Below are 12,533 nucleotides of genomic sequence, written 5' to 3' on the forward strand. Positions count from 1 at the left end.
TATTTCAATAGGGTTCACTATTAAGAGTTTTGCATATCCATTCTGAGAAGGCATTTCTTCATGGTCATATAGCCCGGAAAACTCACAGCAACCCAACTGTCCCACTGTTAGTTGTTTATCCACTAATTAATTTTGATCACAGATTTTTCTGTATTTCAAATTTCTGTAATGTAGCTGTACCTTATTTGTCTTCTAATAGTCCTGTGTTTAGGTACAGACATGAATAACCTTGATCATTTCAGTACAAATAATACTTTATTTAGATAAAATCTGGTTGTCTTAAAAAGTGCAATACACTGTTTTCCTTGTCGTGTCATCTGTGAAATGCGCACCTATGGGTTTTCCTGTGCGCCTGCGCAGCAATCCGGAACATTCTATCAAATTAAATCAATTTTTAATGATTATTTTAAGAATATATGTAAGCCCCGCCCATCCCCCGCCCCCCCCCCCCCAGTATATATGCCGCCAAATGTGGCTTGACCGGTAGTTTCTTTTTCCGCGCTAAACTTGCAGCATCTATGAACTTCTTCTCTGACTTATTTGACCTATTGGATTCTTCTTCCTCGATTGCCTACCTTCTCCACTCCGACCACGGACCGGCTGACGACTCTTTTCAGGCTAGAATATCTTCCCTTTATTTTATTTAAAAAAGAAAAGAAAAGAAAAGAAAGAAAGAAACTGCTCAGCCTGTGGAGGTAATCTCCCGGAGGCTGATAGGCATACTAAATGCCTCCTTTGTTTGGGAGAGACTCAAAATTTGGGAGAGACTCTGCTAAAGCCCTCCTGTATGAATGTGCTTTGCCGCTGCAAATTGCTCCCTTCCTCACCCAGTCCTCCCCTTTGCAAGAGCCTTTTCAGCCTCCCTCCCCACATGTTGGGGATAGGCGTGACTAAACTACGGCAAGTGCTTCCCTAGCGGAGCCAGCCGCTGGAAGAAAGAAAGAGAGAGAGAGAGAGAGAGAGAGAGAGAGAAAACCCTCAAACAAACCATGAGGTGTGCTAAATCAAAGGTAAAAGCAAATAAATCAAAAAAGGGATGGCAACTCACTGGCACTCAGCCCTTGAGTCCCCCTGCACTTGAACCGTGAGGTCTGCTAAATCAAAGGAAAAAGCAAATAAATCAAAAAAGGGACGGCAACTCACTGGCACTCAGCCCTTGAGTCCCCCTGCACTGGAACCGATGCCCCAGTTTTCCCGGTTCCATACTCCAGTTACAGGAGCCTCCCCCAACTATCCTCCAAATGGAGGATCCCTCCCCCCTCCTCCCCCTTGAACTCTTGGCTCCTCATCTTGAGCTAGAAACTCAGCCTACAGCCGATCCCCCCATTTCCTCCCCTCCCCTTCCTGCCTGCCAGAGTCCCCGGTACCGCGGGAGACTCCTCCCTCCATCCATCCCATTTCATCAGCACAGCCCTCCCGGCACCGCTATTGCTCTCCCTCTTCTTTGCCAAACCATCCCCCATAGAATCATAGAATCAAAGAGTTGGAAGGGACCTCATGGGCCATCCAGTCCAACCCCCTGCCAAGAAGCAGGAATATTACATTCAAATGTAATATTACATTCAAATCACCCCTGACAGATGGCCATCCAGCTTCTGTTTAAAACTTCCCCCATCCCTCCTCCCAAGAGGGCTCATTCTCCCTCCCCTGATTACTATTTATTCTTCGTGTCGTCCGTGAAATGCGCACCTATGGGTTCTTCCTTGCGCATGCGCAGAAACTCGGAACATTTCTAAGTTTAAAGAATTAAAAATGATTATTTGAGCCACCTAGGCCCCGCCCATTCCCCCGCCCCCCCGGATATAAGTGCCGAGCGGCGCCGCCATTATCTAGTTTCCTTTTCCGCGCTAAACGTGCAGCATCTCGGAACAGCTCTCCTCGATTCTCCATACGGACTTGATCTTTTGGACTGACTTTCGCTACCCTGACTCTCTCCAACCCTCGACTCGGACCGGCTGACTACTCTTCTCCTCACCCTCAGGCTAGAATGTCTTCCCTCTATTTCAAAAACTGCTCAGCTTGCGGGGCCACCCTCCCCGAAGCTGACAGGCACTCCAAATGCCTCCTTTGCCTGGGAGAATCCCACAACCACCAATCCTGTGAAATTTGCCTTAATTTTACCTCAAGGGCTCGCAAAACGAGGGACGCCCGTTTAAAAGCTCTGCTTTATGAGCGTGCTCTGGCTCCACAATCCCTTCCCACCCCCTCCCTATCCCCAATATTGGAGCCTTCTCAGCCTCCCTCCCCACGCGCTGGGGAAAGGCGTGAACTGGATCAGGCAAACGCTCCCGTTATGGAGCCGCCTGCAAAGAAACAAAAAGCTTCCAAACAGGCCACGAGGCCTGAGAAATCGAAAGAGAAAACAAATAAACAAAAGAAGGGACGGCAACTCACTGACTCACAGTCCTTGAGCCCTCCCAGATTGGAGCCAATGATCCATCCCTCCGGTTCCGCAATCCACCTCCAGGAACCGCTCCCAACCATGCTCCACTTGGATGACCCCTCCCACCTTCCTCCACTCGAGCTCCTTGCCCCTCCCTCGGAGCTGGAAACACAAACAGCCGCAGGCCAATCAACCTCCCCGCCGCCGCTTCCCCTCTCCCAAGCCTCCCCCCTCCCATCTCCTAGCCTTCCACAAGCCTCGGGCCCGAGGCAAACTCCTTCCCCGGTTCCACCTGCGCCTATTGCGCAATCCTCACGCCGCCGACGCCGTTCCCCCTCTCCTGAGGCGGAACCGATGGCGCCCTCCTCCCCTCCTTCCAAGAGACTCCGACCTCGCTCCTCCGAGCATCCTCACCCTTATGGGTATCCAGACTACCCATACCACCTTTACCCCCCTCCTCCTCCCTTTCCATACCCCTTCTACTATCCTCCCCACCCTGATCACTATGGGGGCTTTGATGCCCCTCATCCTGAAGATCCTAGATACCCCCAGCCCCCCCGTGCACCTCCCACGGCTACACTCTCTCAGCCCCAGGAACACCAAACTATAACTCTGACTCATCCAACACAACAAGATCCCAACAACCCACCCTTGCCAGACTCAGAAACCATTGACATTGAATCTAATGATGATACACCTGCCATTCTAGATAACCAACTTGAGCCTGATCCTTCCCCCAAAAATTTGGAGGAATTCAAAAAATTCTCAGCCCTTTTTATAAGGCTGGCTAGAACCTTAAACTTAGCTACTCCGGAGCCTACCGATACGGTAGCTGATCCATGCTTTACTTCTACTGAACAACAACAACCCTCATCCACTGTGTTGCCCACTCTACCTTACTTATTAAAAATTCTCAAAAATAATGGAGTTGCCCCGGCTTCAGTCCCGGCAACTCCTAAAAGGCCTGAAAATTTATACCGTATTGACCTTTCCTCAGCTTCATGGCTTGCTAAAATGCCTAAAGCAAACTCTGTTGTGACTGATGCTCAGCCTAAACCAACTCAAATTAACCAAACCTCTCCTTCTGATAAGGAAGGAAGAAAGTTGGATGCTATGGCCAAAAAGTTCTACTCCTCAGCATGCCTCTTTGCGCGCATGGCTCACTATGGAGTATACATGAGTGTATACCAGACTGCCTTGTGGAACAAAATTGCTCCCTATTTAGACCTGTTACCACCAACTGAACAACCTCTAGCCACAGCTTTTAAACAAGAAGCTCTCCTTTTGGCCTCCTTCCAAAAAGACCTCTCCAAAAATATTGCTGACACCGCAGGCAAACTTATTGCAGGATCAGTGGCTCTTCGTCGCCACGCCTGGCTAAGAGCAGCTATCCTTTCTCAATCACAACGCACCCTGATTGAAAACCTCCCCATGGATGAGGCAGGCCTTTTCAATCCTGAAACAGACTCTCAGTTAAAGCACTCCCATGAAATGAAACAAACAGTATACAAGTATGACCATCAACCATACTCCTACCAACGCCAACGATGGGGCTCCTATTATTACCGTCCTCAATACTACAATAGGCCCTACAACACCTCATTCTACAGGGGACGACAGAGACCTTACAACCCCTCCACATCATCAAGACGACCGCCCCTGCCTTCCAGAGGTCAGTACCGTGGTACCAGGCCCCCCAATACCAACAAACGCCGTTTTTAGCACACCTACACTTACCGACACTCCCTCACCACCCCACACCCAACCACTTACATACCTTGACAGACTACATACCTTCCTTCCGACATGGCAGTCCATAACCACGGACACCTGGGTCTTGGACATCGTTGAAAGGGGTTATGCCATAGAATTTGACAATTATCCCCCAGTGGGTAATGTACTGCTAACACCACCTTCCCAAATCATTTGGGAAGAGATTCACTCTCTCCTTCAAAAGGGCGCCATCTCGCCTACTCCCTCACAAGATTCAGACATCTGCTTTTTCTCCCGTTATTTCCTGGTGGACAAGAAAGATGGTGGCCTACGCCCCATCCTTGATCTACGTAAACTCAACACTTTCATTACACCACGTAAATTTCGTATGGTGACACTCCCCAAAATCCTTCCCTTCATTCCCAAGGACTCATGGTTAGCCACGGTTGACCTTCGAGATGCCTACTTCCATATTTCAATTAGACACTCCCACCGCAGGTTCCTTACCTTTGCGGTCCAAAACAAATTATTCTCTTTTAATTCTCTCCCGTTCGGACTTTCCACATCTCCAAGGGTATTCACCAAATGCATGTCTGTTATAGCCGCACACCTCCGCCAGCAAGGCATCACAGTTTTTCCTTACCTGGATGACTGGATGTTCTGCTCATCCTCTCGTTCACAACTGTGCAAGGATACTGATTATACTTTATCTCTTTTACAGGATCTGGGTCTGGTTGTGAATCACGAAAAATCTCACCTGACCCCAACACAACGTATCCAATTTATAGGAGCCATAATAGACTCCACACTTCAGAAGGCCTTCCTCCCAGAAGATCGCTTTCTAAATCTGTGTCAGGCTATCCTAACCCTACAACAATCCCGCCAAACATCAGCTTGGGCTATCCAATCTATCCTTGGCCATATGGCTTCTACCACAAGTGTAACACCCTTTGCCCGTCTAAGAATGAGACCCCTCCAAAGTTGGTTTCTCAAAGCGTTCGACCCCCTCCACGAACCCCAGTCACGGGTCCTAAAACCACCACCCCCTGTCCTCCAGTCACTCTCATGGTGGACAAAGCAACACAATGTTCTCTCGGGGATGCCATTCAACCATCCCCGCCCCTCCATGTCCCTCACAACCGACGCCTCCAACTCAGGTTGGGGAGCACACCTCAAGGGATTCCAGATCAGTGGCCACTGGTCCCCACAAGAGCAGAAGCTCCACATCAATGCCTTAGAAATGATGGCAGTGGAGAAGGCTCTTCGGGCCTTCACACGCATTGTGTCCAATCATGTCATACAAATAATAACAGACAACACCTCTGTCAAATACTACATCAACAAACAGGGAGGAACACGCTCACGCACACTCCTCCACATCTCACAACAAATTTGGGAGTGGTGCATTCTGAAGAATGTCCTCCTCACAGCCATCCACTTACCAGGCCAGGACAACATCCTGGCGGACTCTCTAAGCAGATCCTCAAAAAACAACCACGAGTGGCATCTCCACCCCAGGCAGTTCAAAGCCCTCACACGCAAGTGGGGCGAACCCAGAATAGACCTATTTGCATCTCCAGTAAACAACCACTGTCCACTCTACTGCGCACGGCTCCACCCTCACGCATCCCAAGGTTGTCTCGGGGACGCCTTCCTATTCCAATGGTCGCCCGGCCTCCTCTACCTCTTCCCACCGCTCCCCCTCCTATCCCCAGTCATAGCCAAAATAATTCAAGACAACACGGACTGCATTCTAATCACACCCTGGTGGCCACGACAACATTGGTTTGCCCCCCTTCTTCAAATTTCCAACAGACAATACCTCCACCTCAGCCAAACCCCGGACCTTCTCACAGTAGAGAACGGCCTGGTCCTACACCCCGACCTGCAATCTCTACGCCTAACGGCGTGGAGAATCAAACCACACTAGGCCTTTCTGATGAAGTCTCCCGTATACTTTTGGCGGCCCATAAGCCTGCCACCAAGAAATCATATGACTATAAATGGTCCTCTTTCAAATCCTTTGCTCAATCACTGGGACACAACCCTATCTCTGCTCCAGTTCCCTTTGTCTTAGACTTCCTTGTCCACCTCTCCGCCAAGGGTTTCTCCCTTTCTTCGGTGAAATGCTACCTGTCAGCCATTTCATTTTTCCGAAGAAAGTCCGGGTTGCCGTCCCTTTTTCAGGACCATCTGGTACAATTGTTTCTTAAAGGCTACAAAAATATCCACCCTCCTGTCTCCCCCCCTCCCCCCCAGTGGAGCCTGGAGCTAGTGCTATCCCAGTTATCCAAACCACCTTTTGAACCTATGGCCTCTAATGATATCTCCCACCTATCGTGGAAGACGGCCTTTCTTGTGGCCATTACTTCAGCTAGGAGAGCCAGCGAACTCACGGCCCTCCGTTCAGACCCTCCTTATGTAAGATTCCACCCTGACAAGGTTGTCCTCCGCACCGATGTCACGTTCCTTCCTAAGGTGGTCTCTCATTTTCATATGTCACAAGACATTGTTCTACCAAATTTTTTCCCCAACCCATCCTCCCAGTTGGAGGTAGTTCTGCACTCCCTTGATGTTAAAAGAGCACTTTCCTTTTATTTACATAGAACTTCCGCTTACAGGAAGTCTCCCAGATTGTTTTTGAAATACAGGAAAGACGTACTTGGCCAGCCTGTGTCCTCTCAAGGACTGGCCTCCTGGATTGTTGCAACCATCCGTCTAGCCTACCAACTCGCAGGGAAAGACCCTCCGTCCCACCTCGTGGGACATTCGACCCGTTCTGTGTCTACATCTCAAGCATTCCTCAAGGGAATTCCCTTGGACCAGATTTGCAAAGCAGCTACGTGGTCTACACCGTCCACGTTTGCCTCTCACTACAAGCTTGACATTCAGGCAAAGCAAGATGCTAGCTTCGGCAGAGCAGTTCTTTTCTCCTGTGTGGCATGACCCACCTCCAGGTCAGTAGCTTGTTATTCACCCATAGGTGCGCATTTCACGGACGACACGAAGAATAAATAAAGGTTGCTTACCTGTAACCGTATTTCTTCGAGTGTCAGTCCGTGAAATCCGCACGACCCGCCCGTCCTCCCCTCTGTCATGCCATTCTCCTGGCTGCTGTTTAGCGCCGGAAACTAGATAATGGCGGCGCCGCTCGGCACTTATATCCGGGGGGGCGGGGGAATGGGCGGGGCCTAGGTGGCTCAAATAATCATTTTTAATTCTTTAAACTTAGAAATGTTCCGAGTTTCTGCGCATGCGCAAGGAAGAACCCATAGGTGCGGATTTCACGGACTGACACTCGAAGAAATACGGTTACAGGTAAGCAACCTTTATATATCACAACAAAGGCTTCAATGCTCATCCACCGGATAAATACCCACAGCCCCCACATACACCTCCTCCTGCCACACTCTCTCATCCTCCAGAAGAACAAACTGAACCACAACCTCAGCCATTTATTCAGGATCCCCTCCCAGACCCTGACCCCTCTCCGCAACAGTTAAGAGGATTTCATAAATTCTCAGCCCTCCTAATAAGACTTGCCAGAGCCCTCAACCTTTCTGCACTAGAACCATCAGATACAATTGCAGACTCATGTCTCTCCTCTGTTGAGCAAGAAACCCCCACATCCACTGTGTTGCCCACCTTGCCCTATCTTCTCAAAAAATTTAAAAATACAGGAGCTGCTGTGCCTATGGTTCCAGCAACTCCTAAAGGAACAATAATAATAATAATAAAATAAAATTTAAATTGAAAATAATAATAATTTTTTTATTGTATTGATTTCTCTTCAGCTTCATGGCTATCTAAGATGCCCAAGCAAACTCTATACTAACTGATGCTCAACCAAAGCCTATACAGAAAAAACAGACTTTCCCTTCTAATAAAGAAAAAATAAAAAAAAATAAAAAATAGCACTCCATGGCAAATAAACAAATAAATAAAAATATTTATTCCCCAACATGCCTTTTTCCATGCATAGCCCATTATAGAGCCTATATGAATGTCTATAAACTTTTCTATGAAACAAAACCTCTCCTTATCTAGACTTACTCTCTCCATCTGAACAACCTTTGGCTAAAGCCTTTAACAGGAAGCTCTCCTGTTATCTGGCCTTCAAAAGACCTTGCAAAGCACACAGCTGACACCTCAGTCAAACTCATAGCAGGCTCAGTGGCCCTTCGTCGCCATGCCTGGTTTCGAGCTGCTATTTTTTCCCTATCTCAATACACACTTATTGGAGACTTCCTAATGGATGAAGCAGGACTCTTTAATCCTGAAACTGACTCACAACTACAACACTAACACAAGATGAAACAAATAGTCTACAAGTATGACCAGCAGCCATACACCTACCAACGCCAACGCTGGGGCTCTTATTATTACCGTCCCCAATACTACAACAGACCTTTCAACACTTCCCTCTATAGAGGACGGCAAACACCATATGCCCCCTCTACAACTTTGACACGACCCCTTCTTCCCTCCAGAGGTCAGTATCGTGGTATCAGACCCACTAACAACAATAACTTCATTTTTACTATAACGTTAACCACCCCCCTTCCCCACTCCAACTCAACCACTTACATATTTAGACAGACTACATTACTTCCTACCGGCTTGACAGACTATTACTACAGACACCTGGGTCCTGGACATAATTGACAGAGGATATGCTATACAATTTGATACCTACACCCCTGTAGGAAACATCTTCCTCACCCAACCTTTCCATACCATCTGGAAAGAAATTAACTCTCTACTTCACAAAGGAGCTATTTTCCCCATACCATCACATGAAGCCACCTCTTGTTTCTTCTCTCGCTACTTTCTAGTAGACAAAAGAGATGGAGGACTACGTCCCATTTTCGACCTTGGGAAACACCACGTAAATTCCGCATGGTCACTTCCCAACATACTCCCCTTCAATCCAGAGGAGTCTTGCCTAGCAACGGTGCATTTCAAGGATGCTTACTTTCGCATCACAAATAGACAATCACACTTCAGATTCCTAACTTTTACAGTTCAACATAACAATTTTCCATTCAATTCTCTTCCATTTCGCTTATCACAAGGACCTTGGCCTGGTCATAAACCAAGAAAAATCTCTTCTCTGCCCAACACAACACATCCAATTCATACGAGCTGTCATAGACTCCAGGATGCAGAGAGCCTTCCCCCCAGAAGACTGCCTCTCCAACCTACAATGAGCCATCTTCAACCTCTTACGCTCCCAAGCTCCTCTGCTTGGGCCATCCAGTCTATCCTTGGTCACATGTCTTTTACTACCAACGTCACTCCATACACCCCTTTTTGGATGAGGTCCCAAAACATTTGATCCTCTCCGCGACCCCCAGTCCCGGGTCCTACACTCCCCACACAGTGTCCTCCAGTCCCTATCATGGTGGACAAAAGAATACAATGTTCAATCGGGGATGCCATTCATCCAACCCCGTCCTTCTATGTCCCTCACAACAGACGCTTCCAACTCAGGCTTCCAACTCACTCAAGGACTTCAAAGTCAGTGTCCATTGGTCCCCTCAGGACCACCATTTTCCACATCAATACCCTCGAGCTGATGGCGGTGGAAAAGCTCTTCATGCTTTCACCCGCATTATATCCAACCGCATGGTCCAAATTGTAACCGACAACACTGTGGTCAAATATTATATCAACAAACAAGAGGGAACACGCTCACAAACACTACTCTGCATTTCGACACGCTTATGAGAATGGTGCATTCAGAGAAATGTCCTTCTCACGGCCATTCACCTCCCAGGACAGGACAATACACTACCAGACTCCCTGAGCAGATCATCCAAAAACAATCACAAGTGGCACCTCCACCCCAAACAATTCAAACCATCACACTCAATGGGGCAAACCCAAAATAGATCTCTTTACATCACCACTAAACAATCACTGCCCTTTTACTGCACAAGACTCCGCCCCCATGCACCCCCAGGCTATCTCGGAGACATCTTCCTATTCCACTGGACTCCAGGTCTACTCTACCTCCCCCCCCCCCATCCCCAATCATAACCAAAATAATCCAGGACAACTCGGATTGCATGCTAATCACCCCTTGGTGGCCCCGGCAACACTGGTTTGCACCACTCCTCCAAATCTCCAACAGGGAGTTTCTCCACTTCAAACCAACTCCGGACTTTCTCACTGTAGAGAACGGACTGGTACTTCACCCAGACCTCCAATCCCTCCGCCTGACGGCGTGGATGATTAGACCGCGTTAAACCAATCAGAGGAAGTATCACGTATACTCCTCGCTGCCCACAAACCAGCAACCAAAAAGTCCTATAACTATAAATGGTCCCTCTTCAAGCCATTCACAGAAACATCTGGGCATGACCCAAATACAGGCCCAATGCCCATGATATTAGATTTTCTAGTCCACCTCTCTGATAAGTGCTCCTCACTCTCCTCTCTAAAATGTTACCTATCAGCCATCTCATCGTTTAGAAGGAAATTGGGTTTACCGTCCCTTTTTCAAAACCACTTAATTCAATTGTTTCTCAAAGGTTATAAAAACATCCACCCTCCTACCTCCTTTCCCTTCCCCCAGTGGAGTCTGTAATTAAGTTTGTCACAACTATCAAAACCACCTTTTGAACCCATGGCCTCCAATCATATTCTCACCTTTCGTGGAAGGCAGCATTCCTGGTGGCCGTCACTTCCACCAGAAGGGTTAGCGAGCTTACAGCCTCCGGTCTGACCCACCTTATATTAGGTTTCACGAGGACAAAGTTGTTCTCCGTACCGATGTTACCTTTCTCCCAAAAGTAGTCTCCTTTTTTCATATGTCACAAGACATAACTCTCCCAGCCTTGTTTTCTTAACCCATCATCTCCCCTAGAAACTGCCCTTCACGCCTTAGATGTCGAAAGAGCTCTCCTTTTATTTCCATAGGACATCTACATATAGAAAATCCCCTAAGCTCTTTTTAAAATACAGGAAAGACAAATTAGGCTACCCTGTTACCTCTCAGGGGTCAGCCCCTTGGAGTGTCTCAACATTCCGCCTAACCTACCAATTGACAGGCAAAGATCCACCTACTCACCTGGTGGCCCATTCAACCTACTCTGTGTCCACCTCCCAGGCTTTTTGGCGATGACTGTCTCGTTAACAGATCTGCAAAGCAGCTACCTGGTCTACACCATCTATTTTTCCTTCTCACTACAAGTTGGACATACAAGCGAAAAAGGATGCCGCCTTTGGCAGAGCTGTTCTCTTTTCCTGTGTGGCATGACCCGCCTCCAGGCCAGTAGCTTGCTAAGTCACCCATAGGTGCGCATTTCACAGATGACACGACAAGGAAATATAGGTTGCTTACCTGTAACCGTATTTCTTTGAGTGTCAATCTGTGAAATTCGCACAACCCGCCCGTCCTCCCCACTTGTCATGCCTCTAACCTGGCTGCTGTTTAGCGCCGGGGAACTACCGGTCAAGCCACATTTGGCGGCATATATACTGGGGGGGCGGGGGATGGGCGGGGCTTACATATATTCTTAAAATAATCATTAAAAATTGATTTAATTTGATAGAATGTTCCGGATTGCTGCGCAGGCGCACAGGAAAACCCATAGGTGCGAATTTCACAGATTGACACTCAAAGAAATACGGTTACAGGTAAGCAACCTATATTTCTCTGTGATAGTGATTACGATGATTATGCTTTACAGCTCTTGATGAAATTTCACCCCTCCATTGTATAGGATCGCTACAAGTTTATTGCAATTTCAGTGCAAATAGGTTCAAATTCTGATAACATTTACAGAATTATCTTTAACAACAAGAGTAAGAAATGTCATTTTAAGCTTATCTATCTATGCAGCTTTTATTTCCTTAGCCATTATCCCTTAAAACTAGATTCTCTTAGGCCTTTCCATCTGCCATTCAGATTCTCAATTCTTGGCAGACTGAGGCATGTTTGAAGTATGGTAAGTATGGACAAGATGGCTCCTTAATTATGGTTTGCAAACAGATTCCAAAAGTACTTTCAGATTTTGCTTCTAGGGAGAGTCTTGATTACTATTCATCATAGTATAGTTGGGTGTAATTCACTATAAGACAAAAGGTAGAGGAAATTTACCTTTGAGAAAGATGCAGAAGATCAACCGGCATGGGCAGGATCTCTTTTCTATGTTCTTTTTCCAGACTGGCCAATCAGATGGCTATAGGATGCTTATGTGCAAGGATGGGTACAGTAGGACCCAAGTACTCATGTTCCCCAGAAGTACACTATCTCTGATACTGGAAACAGTCCGCAGCCATCATGACTAAATAGTCATGAATAGCCTTATGCTCCATGAATTCTTCTTAATCCTCCTCTAAAACCTTCACTATTTTCTGTGGTAACAAGTTCAATATTTCAACAGTGTGGCATATAACAGCACAATTCCTAATTACTGATTTTTACACT

General features: G+C 47.3%; 1 protein-coding gene across 7 annotated transcripts in view; it reads left to right on the plus strand.

Annotated features, from left to right (window-relative positions):
* TRAPPC8 (trafficking protein particle complex subunit 8) overlaps positions 1–12,533 on the plus strand; it is a 72,820-nt gene that overhangs the window by 22,301 nt on the left and 37,986 nt on the right. The gene's annotated exons all lie outside the window — the stretch shown is intronic.

The sequence above is a fragment of the Anolis sagrei genome, chromosome 4 (assembly GCF_037176765.1).
Source record: "Anolis sagrei isolate rAnoSag1 chromosome 4, rAnoSag1.mat, whole genome shotgun sequence".
Classification (NCBI taxonomy): Eukaryota; Metazoa; Chordata; class Lepidosauria; order Squamata; family Dactyloidae; genus Anolis; species Anolis sagrei.